Source organism: Oreochromis niloticus, linkage group LG18 (assembly GCF_001858045.2).
Source record: "Oreochromis niloticus isolate F11D_XX linkage group LG18, O_niloticus_UMD_NMBU, whole genome shotgun sequence".
Lineage (NCBI taxonomy): Eukaryota > Metazoa > Chordata > Actinopteri > Cichliformes > Cichlidae > Oreochromis > Oreochromis niloticus.
In genome coordinates, this window is record NC_031982.2 from 28,988,533 (window position 1) to 29,010,464 (window position 21,932).

Consider the following 21,932-nt stretch of genomic DNA (forward strand, 5'->3'; position numbering starts at 1 on the left):
ATTGAACCACTTGACTGAAAGTGCAGTTTGAATCACGTAAAAACAGTTTAGAAATCAGTTGGAGAATCAAGTTGAATGAGGAACTAGGTTTGTAGTTTGAACAAAATATATAGGTTTGAAAATGCTAAATGTTAACATGCACTAACTGTTTATGTGCTTGAATCACACTGACATGTCAAACTGACTAAATCTGCAGGGTGAAAACAACAACAAAACCACATTTATGAGCCTATGTTTGCTTTTGTTTTTTAAATTAAACAACAGAAACAGAAAATGTGACATTTCAAATATATTACAATCAACATTGCTATAGTTAAGAAAATGTTCCTCTTTTCCTTTTAAAAATGAGACATTTCAAGACATTTATGCAAAAGTGATAACATAATTTTCTTATATGAGCTCAATTCTTAAAGAGTCTTGTTATAAAGTCAATAAAATAACACCTCATCAAAAGGACTGGGAAAACAGCCTAATAAAAATTCCACAAGCTCTAAAAGTTATCCTTCTTATCTCTCTGATTGAGCTGCAAGAGGACAAAAGTGACAACATAAAATGATAAATTGGAAGCACTGTTGGGGTTGCAGAAAACACTAGTTAGACTAGTAAATGTTTTACGTGTTTTATATAGGCAGCACTCTCAGTGAAGCCAATAGCTGGCCTGCAGCCTGGAATCCAGAGATTTAAAAAGTTGTGCAATAATAAAACAAAGAGTAATGTGCACTGAATGACTTCAAGCAATAACATGACTGTTGCTTTAAATGAGCACTTCAAGAAGCTTTTTGTGTCTTAATGATTTTCAGCATTAACATAATTTAATATGAGGTATTACAACTTGTGTATAAAATGCACTATTACATTTAAAGTATTTATTTTCTTTTGAATTTTCTGTCTAAGAGAAGACATCAGTCATAATTTTAAAGCCAAAGTCACTGAGAGTGACATGTGACTGTAACGTTTTGTCATGTGCAGGCCTACTGCATCTGTTTTGAAGTCAAAGAACGTCACTCTCAAGTGAAAGGAAAGATTGATCCTCAGACTGACTTCAGGCCTTTCTTACTTCTGTCACATCAAAACCTTTAAGTCTCCTTGATGCTGAAAAAGGAGATCTCATGAAAGTTTTTATTTTCAAATTGACAGCCTTCTTTCTATATACATATCAGAGAGACTGCATGGGGTTTATGGTTTATCTGAACAAGACCAGTCAAATAAGTAAACACATAAAAATACTTAGCAATTTAACAATATAACAATTTGAAATTAAACATGCCATGTGATTCATCCAATAACCTGTAACACATGACTTGAGATCCTTCCTGCCAAATAAATTTACTCAACAGTAGTGTTCTTCTGGATAATAATTACCGACCTGTTTACTGTGCAGATGGTTAATGTTTTGTTAACACAGTAGTCGCTGCAGTAACATGGCAACAATAAAAACAGGAGAGTATTTTTCATTTTTCTGCCAGTATTAAAGAAAGAAAGCTATGATCGTGATCGTCTGACATTCTTAAAGTACTTTTTGTTTAACTTTTATTTAATTACCTGAGAAAGTAACATACAACAAAAGCGAATGTTTCGTCTGAAGAGAGGATTTTCAGACATTCAGGTGTGTGACCATAGATAAGCGTACAATCGCTCAGATGCATCACTTCCTTTGACACTTGACTGGAAAACAGTGATCCATATATGGTTTTCAGGGTTGGAGCAACAACCAACCAACCAAATAAAATCCTGCAAACAGCTGGTTTGACACACCCTCAAACTAAGAGCGAGAAGTTGCCAGTTTTTTTCCCTTGTTTGCTCATCTTACTTTTAAAAGGCATCATTCTGCTTTATAAAATGATGATTGGATTACGCAGGTGATCTGTTGGTGGCATCTTTCTATTATGTTGAGTTGCATCTATGTGAAGTTCAAAAAGTTGAGATGTAGGATAAACAGGAAGCATGTAATATGAATGAAACAATGATTTGCTTGAAGTATAGAAATGTTCCCTGTGAGAAAATACCCTCGGAAAACAGGTGTTAAGGCTTCTCCTTGTAAACACAGTAAATGCTTCTGGCTGCCCCCGTTGTCACATAACAAGTTGGATCTGGCAGAGTTTTATAACAGATACCCTTCCTAAGACAACTCAAAATGTACAACTCCTGCTGGAATCAAGCCAACACCCTGCACTCTGGGAGAACACAGGAAATACTCAGAGTAAACAGTATTTCTCTGCATTAAACCTGCATGAAACCCAAACTTTTCAAAAAAAGGAGCAGTCCTCATTGTACTGATTGTAGCAGTGCTCTGCCAGAAATTCTTAGTGTTAGCATGTTGGGTAGCTAATAGCTTGGCTAATAAGTGCAAAAGCTTGAGCTGGGCTTTGGCTCTGCTTAGGTTTCACACTTTGCAAATGGAAAAAAGAGCATGGCACCAAAGTATTGCATACTGTGAATCTTCAAACATCTATAGTTGGAGGTTTTAGCAGATAGTTCTTACATAGATGTGCCTCGCTCACACGGGTGCTGCTTCACACGACCAGTTAGAGCAGGTTTTTTCAGTTATGGGGCCTTGTAGATACAGGACATGAAGGTAAAAAGGGGGTGAAAAGAAGTGCTCTGTACCTGTGTTTTTAACTTTTGTTTTTATTCTATGGTGCTCAAGGATAGTGTGAGCAATTTAACAGCATATATTGCATGAAAACAGGAGAAAATAACTCAGAATTGCATATCAGATAGTGAAGAGGGGCAAAGGTACAACCACAATCATAAAAATTCCATGTAAAAATACAGGCGGACTGTCTTGTGTACTCTAAAATCTGCTGACCTGCAGATTTTATTTGGGCTTTGTTTATTCATTAATTTGACCAAGGGAGATGTTGAAAATGCTCTGGTTTAACTTTTATCTATGTGAGGTTTGTACATGCTAGGCCTTAAGGATTAAGACTTAAGAACAACAAATTTTTAAATAACACAGTTTATGGATTAAGCAACGTCTATGCAGAAGGCCACGGTGCATGTATAGATGCAAAGTTCAGTTCTAAGGTTAACTCAAGGTAAAATAATTCTCTTGTTTTAATGTATGTTAATACAGTTTTTTAGTTTCAGATTTGTATTTGACACTGAGCTGCTACCACATCTAAAGCTCTGGTGCTGAATAATTGAAATCAGAGCAATGAAAAAAGCTTTGGGGATTAGCTAACTTTTCCTGGATAAATACAAAAGGGTTGAAAAGCAGCTCTTCGAATTATGCAGAGCTTTGTGAAACATCCACTTTTGACATATGACCTGTCAATCTAAGTCACAGTTGGACCTGATTAAGCTGATGAAACCAACAGAGAGCCACGTGAAACTGACAAAGACACATTCCACTTTGTATGCATAAGACGCTGTTGTTCCAGGAGCAACAGACTTATATGAAAAAATGTTAAAAGCAGCTCCAAAAATAAACCATCATAACACGTCTTTGATACTAAGTCTTTATAAAATCTGTCAAATAGGTGAGTTAAGCTCACTTGTTTTCAGTGCAAATGAGCTTTAATCAGTTGCATCATGTGGCATCATCTTGATCCCTGCGCACCATCTGCACATTTATGGCAATGGATACAGTTGGGAAAACAACTCTTTTCTAAAACAGTATTTTATTCTTTCTAAAGCATCATATCAACTTAATTAATGTAAATATTTTTATCCACAATTTACAACCCAAGCCATCTAAAACCTTTGTGTTTTATCATCTAAGTGAATCTTTTGTTCAGATAGAAAACAGTGACCCTGGTGGGACTCGAACCCACAACCTTTGAATTGCATCTCTATGTCTTTAACTAGAAGTCCAATGCGCTATCCATTGCGCCACAGGGCCACATGCATGCATGCAGCTGTCCCTTTCTCCCTTCGTCTGCAAATGTAACTGAATCTTTCTGACGTGAACTAGAAGCTGAAGCTTTCCTTCTAAAGTGTCAGGATTCCTCCCTACTACACATCTCAGGATGACTTCTTGGGAACTACCACTATTTCACACTGTACATTAATTCTTGTGGATTGGGATAGGGAACAGATAAAACTGAGTGTCTCTTATAATATTTACATATTTTGCTTTTAGTGATTTTAGTCAGGACCAATAGCAAAAGAGAACAGCATACACTGCAACGTCCCATATACAATGTCAGTAATAAGTGCATTTGTGGTAGAGTTTTTGATGCTTGAATATTGAATCCATTTGAATCTATTTTTATTTTTATTTTGAAACACATGTAGATTGGTTTGTTCCATTTTTTATATTATGCAATCTAAAGATAGCTGACCTAGCTGAAACTTGACTTGAATGTTTGAATACAGACTGAGTTTTTAACTTGGGGTTACATGCAAAAGGGGCGTGGTCACTAGAAAGATAAATAAGTAATTAGCAACTTTGATTTGTTCACTTCAACCCATTTGTTTTAAACAGCTTACTCAGAAGCCAGACTGTATTTTTTAATAAAGTATTTTGGCATAATAGAGGACAATAGATGTTTTTCCTTTGTTGTATTCAAAGGAAGCAAACAGACTAAGGCCTCTACAGTTGCTCATAAATTTGTTATTTTAGCTTAAACCCTGCTGATGTGAATGGGTACTTGTTGCCATGTGTCTGAGTGAAGAGGCCCGGTCCTGGTCGACTTAGCTGTGTGACACGCGATAGGGTCCAAATCCAAAGTGGAATGGCTGCAGGCTTCAACCTGCGCTTAAGAGGGTCACTGCTGAACAAAGGGGGTTCAGTCACTTGCTGAGAGGCTGCACACACTGAAAGGAACATGGGGCCAAGGCGGTGTGTGCGTGTGTCCGTTTGTGTGTGTGTGACACAGAGGGAAAGCGAGCGTGAGCACGTTTGAGCTTAAAATAATTTTAAAGAGAGAAATTAGTGTATCTTATCTCAGATGTGTTGCTTTCTTCGTTTAAATCTTTCCCTCACATCTTAGATGTTTCATCTGAAGAAATTAAGAGGAGAAGTGAGAACAGAGGAATCCAGGAAATGCGCACTTAGTGAAATGAGCCGTCTTTGCCTCTAGAGTGACATCAGAGGCGACATGAGTTAATAATGGCTGCGCCGCTGGATCAGTTTAGCTGCTCTGTCTTTTGCTGGCAGTACGGCACGGATAATTAATTAAATACTCCCAAAATAATGACAAAGTGAGCAGTTTGTAGTAGGCTTACTGCTTTCATATCATCAAACAGGACGCTGAGAATTGTTTCTCTTTCTTAATACACACTAGAAGTTGACAAAAGTGTTGTGGTGATGCATCTGCATTGCAGCTCATATATGCCACCAGTGTGTTGAAGGTGTCCTGTGTAGTTTTCTTGTCTTTAAGGGTGAACAAACCTGTTAAACTCTTTGAGCCTCATAAATTGATTGTAAAAATGTTACAATAACCTTTTACAACTCTGCGTACTTTCTTGCTTCATCATTGTTTTACTGTTACATTACTGTGGCTTTTGGGGTATTTGTGAATCAGTGACAAACAAAACAGGATGTGACTTAAAAAAATACAGTTACATGGAGCTACGAGAGCTCAGAAACCTTGCAGGAAACCTCTAAACTGTTACAACACTGAAAACCAGTGTGCATGTGTTTATATGTGTTTGTGTTTACGTGCCTGTGTGTGTGTTTGGGTGTGCAGGGCAAAGATGCACTGACGACGTCTGCTTGTTTAGCCAAGAGCAAGAAAAGTGAGTGAGATTTTCAGATTAGATTCTTGCCAAAAGACTATGACTTCCCCGTGAGGTTTTTCTAAGCACTCTGAGAATGTTAAACAGTGCGTTCTGTGTACAAGTGTATCTTGAAGGGAAAAAAAGCAACTCAGACATCTTTAAAAGCTTTTTATTTGTACTGTTTGTTCATATTTTTTGTGGAAGGTCACACCTGTCATTCCTCCAGGTGGTTGGGTATTGTACTGCACTATGAATTAAACCAAGAATGCAGCATTTCACAAGAGAACAAGTCTTTTATTTGGTCAGTGATATCCATTGTGTCTGATTCCTGTGTGTTAAAAGGGCTCAGCTTTTGCATTACACTCTCCTTTCCATGAAAAAACACTTCAAAATTCCCAGACGTGACATCCTGAAACAATATCTGTACTAATCTGGAAGAATAATACAGTAAATGTTCCCATACAATCAAGAGGTGTCTGCAAATTGTGTCTTTCTCATCTTTTATTGCAGCTCTTTCAAAATCCAAACTTGTGTAAGTCCCTGTTATATTGCTTCCCACAGTTTTGGCAGAAAGGCTCCTCAAAACGGGGAATATTTCACCTCTTAAGCCAAACGTGAAGTGCCAAACCTGCAAAACATAGCGACTGCCTCGGCTTTTCACTTTGCCTGGCACAAATCATTCAATGTCAGGCCATTTCCCACGCCAAATAGGCTTAGAACGCTAAAAAGACGAGAAGAAAAGAAGAAAGTCCTGTCAAGTTTTTCCACTTGGTTTTGTTCTCTTTTTCTGCCTCTGTGTTTTTTCACCTCAGTATCTATTTGTCCCCTTTTCTTTTCCCCTTTTCCCTCCCCCCTCCACCCCCCACCCCCTCCCCCCACCCTCCTCTGCAAGTCTAACATGTCATTCTCCTTCTTTTGTACCTACAGGCCTTTTTTCCTATTGAACTCCCCGCCCTCTCCACTCCTCTGGCTCTCCTTTTCCCTCTCAGGGGCCTAATTATGAGCCGGCATTAAATAAAAACATTTATATTTCTCCAAAAAAAGGCTTCTCTCTGTGCTTTCTCTGGACAATGAGGGCTTATGATTCTCCCTTCCCTCCTGCTCCCTCTTTCTGTCTCTTTCTCTGCTGAGTGGCCATTCACTGGGGGTCTATGTCTCTTTGTGATTGGCTTGCTCTAGGACTCCTAGGGGGCAGTAATTGTGTCTCATTAAGTCTTACAGTAGTCGTGAGGGGAGTGTAGTGGGGTGGGAAGTGAGGGGGAGTTTGCTGCACAAGGCCTCGCAATTAGAAATCCCAGAGAGCTTGAATGGGAACCCTAATCAGACCACAATGGCCGAGGCTCCCTGCCTATTAGGGCAAAAAGGAAGTGTTGCCATTGTCCAAACACACACACACATGCAGACGCACACACACACACACACACCAGGAATGCATGCAGCACAGTGGGGATGGATGTACTTGTGTGGTGGCATCGTCCCACAGGCCAATTTGGAACGATTGGGAGACTTAAGAGAGCTTTTCACTGCCTCAGTCACGAAATACACATTCATGCACTCAGAAAGTCGAGTATACACACACACACACACACACGCACAGGTGCAGGCACACATACACTCTTCCATCCATACTGAAGCTAAAAACGGGTCTCATTAGTGATGTCGAGGACGAGCTGGGAGTTTGCTTTCTGTTTGCTCATTTGTCACCCTGTGATTCCTCTCACTGCACACAGGAGTTTTTTCAATTTTTGTGTGAAAAACACTTTCTGCAAGAAACATATTTTAGTGTCTCCGTGAAGCAGAAGCGGGGTAATACAATCAGCATGCTGTGGTGCGGTGGATACATAAATAACCCATGCACCTCATCTCTGTGGAAATTCAGTAAATTTCAGTGTCTGTGAAATAAAAAAAGAAAAAAAAGAAGAAAAAAACCATACAAATAATGATATTCCACCACCATCTGTCTCTAAAAGGGAAATGCATTGGAAAGTGAAAACTTTGCAAAGCCTTCCCTTGTTTTTATCTCATAATAGGAGCAGAAAGTGGGTCTCTTTTCCTCCGTTTATCTGTGTAGCGTTCCCAGGAGAAACAGTGGCTACCCCTCCTTATCTTTGTTACTGCCGAGTGCTGCAGTGGATTATGAAGTGGATTATGCAAATGTCTCACAATATATTCATATTAACAAAGGTTGAGGTTCATGTGCCTGTGCCCGGAATTTATGAATACGCACATATTTTAAAAATGGCTGGAATGTGCTATAATTTAATGAAAATGAACTCAAATGACTGTTATACAGTTCTAATTATTGTACTGTGCTTTGCCTCGTTTTCAATTTGTGGAATTAGTAGCAACTTTAAAATAAAGTGATATTCAATTCAATTTAGCCCATTGTTTCAATTATCAGCTCTATTGATCCTCTGTAGAATAGACGGTTATTGTTAAATGTTGAGTAATTTGCAGTTTGTTTTTCTGAAGTCATAAAAACTGCTAAGATCATGTCATAAATGGATGCCTCTCTTGGTTTTGGAGAGTTTTCGTTGGTGTTTTGTTTGCGCTAAATGCAAAACATGGACGGTCTGAAGACTAATAAGCAAGGAGCACGAAGCTCCTTGTCAGCTTAAAAAAAAGTCAAGGTCATAAAGGAAGCATTCTGTTTTCTATTGAAAAGGAAATGCAAAGCTTATGGACTACAGGGAAATATTAACATCCTGCTTAGCCAACTGACTCATCTGAAATGATGCAATAACGGATTTATGAGCAGTTGTTGAATTTATGATTCATCTGGTCGTGTCCTTAAAGTCATCAATAGGTTAAGATTAAGAAAGATGTTTCTGAATGTAAGGAGCAGAGGTAAAACATTTTCAGTATACCTCTGCAGACTTTACAGGATACTGGTGGTTACATTTCACATTAAGTTATCTATACTTGGGAAGCAAATCAGTTCATAACAGATCTGACATCCCTAGAGATAAAAGTGACTGGATAAAGGCACAAGTTCAAACCTGCTCGCTGGATGGGTAGATCTAGGTGTGGAAAGTCAGCAGGAAACACATCTGCCTTCATTTGTTACAATGACCTTCGCTAAGCCATTCGGTTGTGAACCAAGCAAAACGCTGAAGCTGACTAACTTTGCATGGAAGCAGGAAGCAATTTTAAAGATATTGAAACGATATTCCTGTTTTAAAAATAGATCAAATGACAGTATGGATATTCAGTGTTACTCTGTTGCTATAATGAGAGAATGAATCTGGAGTTTCAGCCATACTGTATATAAAATGCTGTTATATTGTTTTTATATTATGACTGCATATAAAAGATAGACTATCAAGAACCAATGGCATGTGAACTGCCTTTTGAAACATCCCTTTTAGTATTACTGACACTTTCTTTTTTTGAGCCAAAAGCTGTTATGTTTGTAAGAAAAGGTGTAGTTCAGTGATGTCAAACATAAGGCTTGTTTGAATCAGCCCACTTGGAAAATGTGAAGGAGGACATAAATTTTAGACTTTTATCTGTATTTTCAAACATTTTACAGCTTTTTCTATGATTTTTACAGTGAGTTCACAAACAAAAAAAGTCACATTTGGTCAATTAACAAAAAATTCTCCTCAACAAAAATTTTAATCCATGATATTACATACACCAACATGAGCCCCATGCTTAGTTTCAGCTCGCTTTTCTTTTATTTGATGTTTTGGCCAACAGTCTTACATCTTTTGGTTTACCAATAGCAACTTTGTTTTTGTCAGCAGTCAAGTACTTCCAGCAACCTGCAACTGATAAAAATCTACAGCAGTAAACAGCAGTAATCAGTACACCTACAGTACTGTGCATATATACACAACACAGCTGTGTGTAGAATATACAACCTAACAAACCCAAAGTTCACCCCTTCGATAGCTCAGCTGGTAGAGCGGAGGACTGTAGGAGAGTTGTGCTGAAATCCTTAGGTCGCTGGTTCGATTCCGGCTCGAAGGAGGAGGCTTTTGTGGTTTGGTAAGAGTGGCAAACAGACATTGGCAGTTGGAAATGTCACATACATTACTTGTAAACTATAAACTCCCTGATAAGTGTGTCAACTTCTCAACCACTACAAGCTCCTGAATCAAATCAGTGTGGCAGTAGTGATAAACTAAGCAAGAGTTCATTTATGTCTGTATAATGTATACTGTTTACGCTCATTAAACTATTAAACTCTCATTACCGAATTTCCCGGAGGAACCCACCCAAGGGATTAATAAAGTTTTATCTAATCTAATCTAATCTAATCTAATCTAAAGTCCACTTTAGATCAGATCTCTTGAAGACAACATAGCATAAAATGTGTTATAGTTGTCTGCATTATAGTTATGGCTCTCATTTAAGTTTTGTATGTGCTGTATGTGTTTTGTTTTTAGTCTGACTAAAAACAGACTAAAAAGTCTGACTAAGCAGCAAAATGTTTGCTGTCAAGGACACTTCAGTAGGATATTTGGCCACATCAAAACATACTGACATTCCAAAAGCTACTTTATTTGCACTCTCACTGGTCATGTCCTTTCTCACACGCTCACTATCAGCACCAGTCTCACTGTATCATTTTCCACAATGAGAGCGATCTGCCCACAAATTTCATGACCTCATGCCAGATTACTTTACATCCACATTATATCTTAAAGTTGAAGGGTTGACCAGCTTAACCAGTATTGCGGGGCATTCAGTGTACCGGAGAAAGCATAATGAGTTTTATCTCAACAACAGGCAAAACAGTCTTTGGGTGTCAGCTGGGATGGACCTGTTGGCTAATTGGGGTTGTCAGGATTTTAAACACAATTAATGAAAATTCCTTCTCCTTTTCACTGACCTAATTGCAGGTGATAATTATTGTTTGTGGCCAAATTTAAACAAATAATTAACAAATGTATGCTGACAAACAGGCTGACTTGATTCTTTGCAAATCCCCGCACCATTGTATTGTTAATTGGGTTGAATGTAAGTGGAGACTCTGACATGTTTTCCACCCTCCAAACAGGTCCTCGCTGAATACAGTCTTAAGCTCTAGAATAAACAGCCTCAACTTTAGGAGGTGTTCTTCTTAAAGCCTCAATATAGAGTTTCACATTGTTAGCGCAGTTAAGTGAACACATTATAGTTGAAAGGTTTGTTTATTGGAGCCTTTGTGACAAAGCCAACAATCCAATGTTGAGTTTTTGTACAGCTTAATGGTTAATAAATAAGCAAATTGTGAAACAACCAAGATCATGAAATGCTCTTGGCTGAAATGCTGATCTTCATTGCACGTGGAAATCTCAGAGAATTGCAGTGATATTCTTTAGAGTTAAAGTTTTTAATCTAATTTTTTATATAGCATTCTATACATAACAACTGTCAGTTGCAAGACATGAATACACATTTCAAAATGTGGGAATGGGAAAAAATGCAAATCTCAAAAAAAAAAAAAAGACATGAAAGATTTTTTAAACATCCGTTTGGGTAAATTTTTGGTATTTAGACTTCTCGAAGGGGGATTTTTTTTGAGTATATTGTTTTACATCTGTAACACAAACCCCAGTTTTCTCTGCAACACTGCCAGATGCTTCAACATCCCCCTGAGCTAATCTCATAATACCTTATTAGTATCCCTGAAAGTGTACAACAATATGAGATCTCAGACCATGCCATGTTTCCACTGAGCACATTTCCAAAACATGATAGAGGCATGAATTGCGCTGGTGATGGCTATTTGTAAGGGGTTTCCCTCCCTGCCACACAAAAGGGGCTTAGCAGAGAGGCAGCGTGTTCTCAGGCATTGTCTCTGGGCCAGGACCACCCGTTCCCCCTTGCTGTCCCACTGTCAGCCAAACAATGCAGTGGTGCTACTCCCACTTTGCCCCCAACCCCCATCCTATTTACTCAACCACCCCCTCCCTTCCCCCACCACCCACACTCTGGACACAAGTAGTGGTGACATGATGTTTCTTTAGTGGTGAATGTGCACCATTAGTCAACAGCTGGGCGCAATTCATTTGGCCTGGAAAGTCAAGTCAAGACCAGATAGCTTTGCTCGAGTAAACTGCAACAGCATGGCCGTTTATGAACACAAAAGCCATGCTGAGATATTTTATCCTAAAAATGTAAACTTTTTTTTTTTTTAGTCAGAGAAGTAAGTGCAGCACTTCTAATGTGAACGAGCAGCAGCAGCATTTTTATGTGTCGCTTAATGTAACGTTTTTACAGGTATTTTTAGCTTTTAAAATCAAGTTTTAATATCTTTAAAATCAATTCTTGTCATATCTGCCTGTGACAGTGCTGTGCATCTTAAAAAATGTGAAAATAGCAAAATCACAAGAATCCGTATTTTTATGGTTGGAGCTTTTTTGTATAATGTATATTCTATATATGGGAGTCCTAATGTGGTATGACTATTTCTAAAATAAAACCTGTTTGATCCATACACACAGCTTTATATGGAAAGTTTGTATTTTAATCATCATGATAACAACAGCAGACCAAGAATGTTCTTTGTATGAAACGAGTTCAACATACCCATGGTGTCTTTTTGTTATCACACCAAGGATTTCCCTGGGTTTACATGAAAGGCCGTTGCCAACATCTGACCAATCACAATTATGGATAAGTGTACTGGCAGCAGAGCAGCTAATTTTACAAAGAAATATATAAAGCCCCTATTCCATTAGTACCTACTTGGATTGACTCGCCACAGATCACCATGACTCAACTTGGATTGACTGGTTTTCCAGTACAATCCAGTACTACCCCGTAACATCCGTTTAAAATGCCCAAGTGCTACAAAAACATTAACGTCAAAGCAAGAATATACTTGATGCTCAGTCTGTGGCTTTCCATCAGACTCGGGGACCACAGTGTTGTTTTTTTGTAGCCATTTTCCTTGTTGCTGAGTTTCAAACATGGCGGTTTTAATTTTCATGAACGAGCTCTCATGACTCATTGAGTGACGCTACTGACCAGCCAATTGGAGGAGTCTGCAGTCTGATGATGTCACATTTTAGCACCTGCTTGGATTGCTTGGAACCCCGAGTGAGCAGGTACTTAAAAAGTACCTGGTAACAGGCACTATGACCTAATGGACATTTATAATGAAACAGCTACTACAGACAGAGCAGTGGCATGAGAGAAAACATTCTGTACAGTAGTTTACTATTTAAAGCATTGCATGAATGCATGGGCACTTTCTTTTCACAAGGAGAAAAATCCAAGTGAACTCCAAGCAAACCAAAATGTGTCATTGCAAACCACTCGAGAATCTTTAGAACACTTAATGGCCAGATGTGTCTTGGGCGGGAGCGACAATAGTAAATACAGGATGAAGGTGTTATGTTCTGTACTATTGAGCTGCAGTGATACCACCTCCTCCAAATGGTCTTGCCTCAGTTTTTTTGGTCCACAGCGAAGTGTGATTACTGTGTTCTGCACAAATGAACGGCACCAAGAGAGAACCAGAGTTCAGTTCAAATGAACTAAACACTGCAGGTGTGACAACGCTCTAAGAATTTTTATTTCTTACTGCTCACCAGTAAAATGCAAAAAACATGTGATGTTAATGAAAAATCCTTACCACATGCATGTGTGAGGTATTTTTGAGGCGATGCTGTTTTTTTGGACAACTGATTGGTCAGTAGGTAGTGATTTGATATTTGTTGATCTCCAATCAGGAACACAACCTGGTCCAGTAAAGGTTATGTTGGTAGAGTAAGTTACCATGGTGATATAACCATGGAAGAAGTGAACTACCTTTGTAGCAGGAAAATCCCTGGGTTAACCCTGAAGTTAACTGGACAAGGCAAAAATCATGCTTCGTAGCACAGGTCTTTGGTCTGCTGGGTTCTTTCTGTGTGGAGATTCAATGGGTAGATGTGGATATAAAAGTGTGTATATGTGGTCTCTCTGTTAGTCCTATGACTCACGGTGACCTGTCCAGGATGCAACCCATTTCTTGCCCTATGAGAGCTGTGACCCTGAGTTGCATAAGTAAGAAAATGGATGGTTGGGTGGATAAAGTTTTGAATATTTACAATCCCCAGGGCAACAGCTGCCTCACTTTACAGTGCACTGTGTATAGAGACTAAAACTAACACAAGCTAAGTGCGAGCTCTTTAGACAGCTCAGTTGGTGGCATAAAGGGCTGTATGAGAGCTTTGCTGAAATCCTTGAGTCTGTGGTTCAGTTCAGTTACGGAGTAGGTGTCTGTACGTGGGTGACAATAAACGTGTATTCTTGTAAGCATTGGTCTTGCACTGGTATGCATCACTTTGACAAGTAACGATGAAAAAGTGCATAATAACCCCTATGAATGTACTCCGTTGGGGGCATGTACAGCTGGAGACACCATGGCTGAATAGTCATTCCTGTCATACTTCTTTGAAGTCTCCTTGCGTAGGTTGCAAGCATAGTTGGCACATGATAATGTAAAGCTCTGCAGATAACTCCATGGTGTCACAAAAACACTTGCAGGCATGTGGACAAAAGCTCACACCGCACAGACATGGACTATAACGTGCCTGAACAGCAAACAGTTTGCTAAAGAAAATCTTTAGTGTCTTTGCAGTTTTTGTCTCTCAGCAATGGGCTGGGCTGTATACACAGCCACAGTGCCTAAATAATCTGTGAAACCCCCGGAAAGCTAGCTGGTAGGTTGGAGGACTCCAGGCGCACTGTGAATATTGAGATATGTTTGATATAATGTTATTATGGTAACACTTTGATAACTGAGAAAGACATGTAGGAGAGTGTATCGTGTTTAACAATAAGGCGTCATTCTCGTAAATGAAAACTGTTTTAATGAAAGCCTTTTTTCTCCAGTGTTTGCATTTAACATCTTAAATGCAAAAACACCAAATCTGTCATCATATGTTTCCTTATAACATGTCTACTTGGTTTTAAAACGGAACTAAACCAAACTATCTGTCATCTTGGGCTGCAGCTGTGGATGCGAAATAATCAATCAGTGCTCAAAAGAGGCAGCAGATAGGGTTATTGAGATCATCAGCAAGCTAGCACAACACAGTGTTGTGGGTCCCTGGGGGTCATATCTGAGTTTTTGGCCCTGGACTCATAGAATCAGAAGTGAGACTGACTTTGTTAACTGATGTTTCTGTGCAGGCCCAGGCATGAGCCAGTGTGAATAGTGCCTCTGGCAATGCTGACCGGTAGTCAGGCAGGAGTCAATGTGGCTTCAGGCTAAAGCATCTGGGCAGACAGCTTTCTAGGTAGCCAAGTCTACAGTCTGCATTACATGTTAAGAATGAAGAGGACGCTCTTTTCCAGCAACTTGGTAATGAGTGGCACCGAGTTTAAACCCCCAGATCGTTCACCGGATTTGCAGCAAAAACATCCCAAGAACAGAATCCAAACACCAAGCCATAAGTGAGCATACATGACAGACAAATAGTACAACGGGAAATAAGGGCTGAGGTGGAGAGATTTGCATGAAGCCAGCATTAATTTTGTATGACTGGACCTGGCCTCACTTACTTGACAAAATCACCAAGAGAATGATTCTTCTGTCAGTGTCCTGGCATGAACAGCGACTGTGCAAAGAATATTTATTTTACAGATATTCTTTTTAAGAAAGCTAACAATATTCTGGCATATTATTATTTAACAGCGAACGTCTGCTGATGAACACCATGAGGAGGTCAGAAACAGTGTGTCAGTTCTCTGCTCAGATCAAGGAGAGGCTGATACTGTATTTCCACCATAACTGTGACCAACCTTATTAGATAAACATGGAAACATTTATGAAAAATTTGAAAGGTGTTGGGCTTGTAAAATAGCAAATTGAATGTATTACACAAGGACTAAAACATGTTGTGAATTTCAACCCAGAACATATCTATTTACATTGTTACCAATTTAGATAACTAATTTACTGCAACACATGAGTAGAAATTGGATATATTAACAGTATGATTACTGGTGACAACTAAGAAAGGATTAGAGAATAAAATTGTGAATTGTGCCTACATGTATCCATCTTTAATCCAGATTTTTTCCTAAATAACATAGATGGGTAACATGTAATTAATCCAATCTCAACAAAATAACAACAAAAAGGGAAAAATCATGACGTTGCTATAATCCCAAAGTAAATTTTGGGGGTCAGCCATGGAGACACTGTGGCTGCTTTTCACTGGTAGTTTAGTGTAGTGGAATGCTAATGATGGTGAATCACACGTCTCCGCTTGATGTGCATGAGGGAGTGAGGAAGTTGGGAGACCACCCAGATCTCCTCCCATGTCTCCTTCTGAAACACTTAGCAGTGCAATTAAATGGGAGTGATGTGAAAAACACTCTCTGTGCAAATATGGATTAAATCCCAGACAGCAAGCACTTCCAAAACACCACGTCTTACTTTCCTTTAATCATCACCTGAAGTTACGTAAAATATAGAGGATAAAGTGTTGCAGTCTACTTGGAACTAAGTTGCTGGTTCTTCTTTAGGAATGCCACTTTGCAAAAGAATGGACAACAATATTAAAGTAGCATTAAATCACTATCATTATAAAGGCTTAGTAGTTTATGATATTCCAGTGAATACCTTTCTCAGTCTTGCATCCTCTTCTACTTAATCACGCGCATTTCTCTCCAATAAATCACATCTAATTTTCAGGTTTTGTTAGATTCACAGCATTTTTCATCTCAGAAATAAAACTTTAAAATTTACTACTTCTGTATTCACTGACATATAAACATGAGAGTCATTCTGTAAAAAGCTTTTCTAATTTTCATGCTAACAGAAGGTGTGCAATTATATGGTAATTTGCAAAATGTTTGTATTCAGAATCCAAATCTTTTTATTGTCATTTGGCCAAAAGCGGAATAAAATTATATGCTGTCCCATTCAGTGCAAAGAAAGCGAACTACAAAAATAGAAAAAAGAGAGAAATACAGTATAAACAGTACATGAACATCTATATCTGTTTGCGTGCTTGAGTCATCAATCAATCATAAATCAAGCAAAATATGATTTTTCTCATTGTGGACCTGTGTTTCAGTGAGATAGATCGTGTAAGAGACTTTCATGAAATAATGTCAATGTTCAACTTTGTCATATTAATTTGACAGTTCTATATACTTGAATATTTTTAATCATTTTCGGTGAAGGCTACATTTCCCCAGTGCAAAGGCCACTTCTTTATTGACTGCTAAATCAATGCAGGTGCAGGTGGTTTTATGCTCATGTGTTCTTTTGCATTTTAAGAAATCCATTTCTAGAGGGAGCTTAGAAAAAAACCAACAACCTTGCAGTTCACTTCACTGCTGGTGACGTGTCTTCCTTCCTTTCATGAAATCTTATATCTGTGTTTGCTTGATCGGATAAACATCTGTATCTGTAGCAGCAGAGATCCCACAGCCCGATGCGGCCGCTCTTCTCTTTCCCTGAGAAACTTTAGTGTTTACGAAAAACAATCAAAAACAAACATGGCATTCAGAAGTATAGACAATGCTAGGGTGGCCGGGTGAGAATGCTGTGCATTCCTCCTGATTCAAACTAATATTCTGGGAGATTCTATGCTTAATGTAATTACAGGGGAAATGACAGTCTCCCATGCACAGACCGGAGCTGGTGACTGACTGCAGGGATGGTTTCTAATACAGTGAAACTCATTCTGGTACACTGAGAGGAGTTCTAAATGTATTTCCCAGAATTCCAAGGCTCAGGTTTGACGTGGACCATATTTCAAGAGACGTTACACTTCCGAGGGATTCGGCTAACCAGCCCGACTGCAAAACAGAACAAACTTGATCTCTGCTGCAAAAATATAAATTTATGAATTTTCCAGTGACTAACTATTAAAGACGGAGCTCAGAGGCTGTCAAGCGGTGAGATCAGCTGTAAAACAGATGTTAAAAAAGCCCATTTTTGCAGCATTAAGCAAGTTTCCAATCATGTATCAGCTTTCGAGGGAGATGTAAAACTGTGTGATCTGGAATGCAAGTGTTTGAGAACATAAACATATAACTAAACTGCTGCCATTCACTCTACAGCAAACCAATGCAACCCCACAGCATCTGTCAAACCTATGAGAAATATGTAAAAACATCCTCTGTGCAAGCAGGGATGAACCTGTTTACAGCATTCACGAATGACCACTCACTTTATATGGACATTTGTTGTCTACACATGCAAACACAAACTTAGATACTTTAAAAAAAATGGTAAATAAATGGTAAATGGCCTGTATTTGTATAGCGCTTTACTAGTCCCTAAGGACCCCAAAGCGCTTTACACGTCCAGTCATCCACCCATTCACACACTGGTGATGGTAAGCTACACTGTAGCCACAGCCACCCTGGGGCGCACTGACAGAAAAAAAGTATGTGTATATAATAGAAAAATCACTCACAAAACACCATCACAGATGTAAATGTTTTCAGTTATTGTACAAAGCTATATCTTTGAAACATTCTCAAGAATTTGGGAAATGCTACATTAATCTAGCATTTCTGGAACTGAAGGCTCTGAGATGAATCATTATCAGCCATCTGACCTCACAAAGTGTTCTTGACTCCCGCACAAACAAATCCTCCCTGCTTATTGTTTGGAGACAGGATGGAGACAAGAACTCTGTATCTGTAGCTGTGATCACCAACAGTTTAAGGTTCTGCCTGAAGTGGACATTTGAATCCTTCTCACAAATCACAGCTTTAGTGCATGGATAAGCTACGCATCAGTGTTTTGTTGTTTTTCTTCAGAAGCTCTGGTTTAATTTGCATTTTACAGGTGGATGCAATAATAAATGCGTAGAATTTTACTGTTTTTATGAGTAATAAGTAGTTTCACCACTGCACAACATCTACCTTTTAACTACATAATCCTAAAGTAGCAGTTGTCTCACAGGGTCTGTCCTATAAATGGTCGAGAACAACCTCCAGTTGCAGTGCATCAAAACTGACTATGCAGGAATTACACAGTCGGTGTTGGGATTTTTACTCAAAAAAGTAATGTATTATCATTTTCTTAAAAGTAATGCAATATGTTACTTAATTGGACTGGAGAAAGTCATTTGTTACACAGCTCAGTACATTACTTTCTTGATACTACATAAAATGACCTGAAATGCACTGTCACATAACTATTAGTTAACAATACAAACCTGTAGGCAACAACCCTACACACATACATATAGGTGACAAGACAAAGCAAACCAGTAAACCAGTAAACTTCAAAGTGATTGCCACCATGATTCTCTACCGGCACAGTTACCTGATGAAGCTTATGTTGTGGCTGCTGGTCCAGGGTCGGCATGCATGAGCATCATTCTGGGTTCTGTAATGAGACTACACCCATCACTGCCAACAGTCCACTTTTTTCTTAATTTTAGCCTGAAAATGCTTGTGTTCAGGAACTTTTTTATTCTACAGAGTATTTATATTTTGGTTACATAACTTAATGAAGCCAATATAATCTGTAGTATGAGCCAGCATTACACTACAAAGAAGATGAGGTACCATAACTTCAGGGTCATGAACATTAGAGAGAAAATTCTACACGTTTAGCTGATACTGTCAGATGTAACTTAATGAGAACAGCAGGTACAGATTTGTTATGTTTGCTGAAGGATACATGACAGACTGTTGCTAATGGAAACATTGTCTAAGGGACACAGGGAACTGATCATTGTTTTGTTATGGCAACAGGACTGATCACAGTCTGCTAAGATAAGATAAGATAAATAAAATATCCAAATTTGGACATTTTTCCTTTAGTTTTGCACATATATGATGTTTAAACTGCAAAATATAGACATTGCTTTACCAGAAGCGCCATTTAATTTGTAATCTTCCTATCAGTGTTTGGGGCTTTGTTAATGAGACAAAGGGATGACATCTAATCACAATGTGACTGGTTCCTTACATGTAATACAGAAAGATACAGAGAGAAGTCCATTTGACAGCTCACTTGGTAGAGTTGAGGACTCTAGTGGGTGATGCTGAAATCCTTTGGTTGCTGGTTCAAAGAAGGATTTTTTTATGCTTGGATGAAAATCTTAACGTGATGCTTACTCTTGGGTCTAATATGCACGTTAAGGTTTCCACATCTGTGATTGTGCTTGGGTCTAAGTCATGTAAAGTTGGTCACAAGAATGTGAACTTCATGGTCAACATTGGCAGAATGTTGCTCATAAATGATCACAGGATCACTGTGAGACTCAGTCCCTGTCTGCATACAAATACTTTGCAAAATAAGCTTGTTTTTGTTCTATGTGTTTTGGCCTTTTGAGCACACATAAATGTTGTTTTAGATCAATGAAAATAGCTTTTGAAAAACTTCAAGGTCAAGATTTTCAGAAACTCTATTTCTGCATTTATGGAGACAAAGAAAACAGAGATTTTGTCTCACACCTTCAGAGGTGTTTGCCTTTGTCTTCTTTTTTGATGTAAGGCTGGCTGTGTGTGCAAGTGCTTGTTGTTGTTTTTTGCATTTTCATGTGGATGTAGATATTTTTCAAAATGATTGTGGAAAAATCCTCAGAATACCCTTGTGTAGATGTTAGCATCTCCAGAATCTTAGTAAAAACATTGTGTGAGTAAGAACTCAAAGTTTTCTTTCATCCAAAGTTTAGAAGTTACCAGAGTTCAAAATGTCCAGTGCTGAAACCGTCCAACTTTAGCCTGTACAGGGTAGTGTGAAGGTGGTGTATGGTACACAGTAAGATTAACAAAATGGACAGGAAGACTTGTCTCCTGGATTGAAGGAGTTTGTTTTGTCGTTTGAAAGCCTTAAAGCATTTTCATGTTTATTAGGGAAACACTGTGTCTAGCATTTTGGCTTAGACACAATTTAACTTTGGCAATAAGTGAGAAATCGTACATTCTCTAATTCATAATTAAGAACTTAATAGAATCAAAATGTACCTAAATTTCCCCAGCACAGGGTACTTCTTATAGTAGCTGTAGGGTACTCATTAACACTAACCAAACTTTTCAAAACCTTTCATATCTTTCTATTAGTGTCTGCTGCTTTTGTCCATTCAATCACCTTGGCGGTAAATGTCTAGTGCTTAAGTTCTCCAACTTTACACAGTACTGAGTGTGTAGTTGGTGCGTGGTACACAGTAATGCTAACAATGTTTCTGCTCCCTTTATGTCAGTATTTCTTATTTTTTTAATTTGTTATTTTAAATGAGACGCAGCTATTCCATGTGATCACAATGTGAGTGGTCAGTTGCAGTACTACCTCTGGAGCAACACAATGTTTTAGCAGGTACACCCACAACCAATAAGTGAGGGCATGTTCTGTCAGCACATTGACTATAAAGCACAGTGAGCCATGCAACCACAACCCTTCGATAGCTCAGTTGGTAGAGCGGAGGACTGTAGTGACATGAGCTGAAATCCTTAGGTCGCTGGTTCAATTCCGGCTCGAAGGAGTGTATTATGTTGTTTAGGTAAATGTGCAGCATCAGTAGTAATAGATACATGTGTGAACTTTCTTGGGTCCAAGTGATGTATATTTCCTTAACACAGGATCACTGTGACACTCAGTCCCTTTCCACACTTAAACAAATACTTTGCTAAATAGTAGGCTTTTTGTGTCATTTAATTTTTTTTACTTTAATTTGTGTGTTTTGGCCTTTTGAACACACATAGTTTTGTTTCAGATCACTGAAAATAGACCTTTTGAAAAACTCCTTTAGTTTCTTATTTTAAACGAGACAAAGCTATGGCATGTGAATTCAGTCCAGTAGGTTATTTGCATCGCAGAGCAAAAAGAGCTAAACGACGAGCAAGTACATAATCTGTCCTCATTGGCTACACAACACAGTAAGTTATGTAAGCACAACCCTTTGAGCAGAAGACTGTAGCGAGATGTGCAGAATTTGTTAGGTTGCTGGTTCAATTTCATCTAATAGGCATATGTTATTTTGTTTGGGTGATAATATTCATACTCATTTTTGCCACTGAGGCCTTGAGGGGTAATACATGTGTTATAACAGAGTAGTTGAGTAATTTCTTACTTTCTGTTGTTCCTTTATTTTGTAAATGTCGAGTAAGTGTTGCATTCAGGATTCCTTCAACTAAACGTGTTACTAAACTTTCCTGTTAGCCCTGCCTTCATTATTATGAATTTTATGCTAAATATTAGTTGTATCCATTAAATTCTTGTGAGGTGTTTCACAGTGCAGAAGAGAAGGTACATGTTGTACAGAAACTCATGTCTGAGTTTCTGCTTGCCTACCTGGATGACTGCCTGCCTGCCTGTATCTGTCAGCATGCCTGTCTGTCAGTTATGTTGTCATAAT

At 38.6% G+C, this 21,932-nt stretch overlaps 3 non-coding genes across 3 annotated transcripts; 2 read left to right on the forward strand and 1 right to left on the reverse strand.

The window, feature by feature from the left end:
• Positions 1–3,751: 3,751 nt before the first annotated feature.
• trnar-ucu (transfer RNA arginine (anticodon UCU)) lies at positions 3,752–3,844 on the reverse strand. Its single transcript has 2 exons — positions 3,808–3,844; positions 3,752–3,787 (listed from the first exon to the last, which is right to left on the reverse strand). It is a non-coding gene; the product is annotated as a tRNA-Arg (tRNA).
• A 5,710-nt stretch (positions 3,845–9,554) lies between these two features.
• Positions 9,555–9,642, forward strand: trnay-gua (transfer RNA tyrosine (anticodon GUA)). Its single transcript is given in 2 exon segments — positions 9,555–9,591; positions 9,607–9,642. It is a non-coding gene; the product is annotated as a tRNA-Tyr (tRNA).
• Positions 9,643–20,972: 11,330 nt separating this feature from the next.
• trnay-gua (transfer RNA tyrosine (anticodon GUA)) lies at positions 20,973–21,059 on the forward strand. The gene is given in 2 exon segments: positions 20,973–21,009; positions 21,024–21,059. It is a non-coding gene; the product is annotated as a tRNA-Tyr (tRNA).
• Positions 21,060–21,932: the final 873 nt, after the last annotated feature.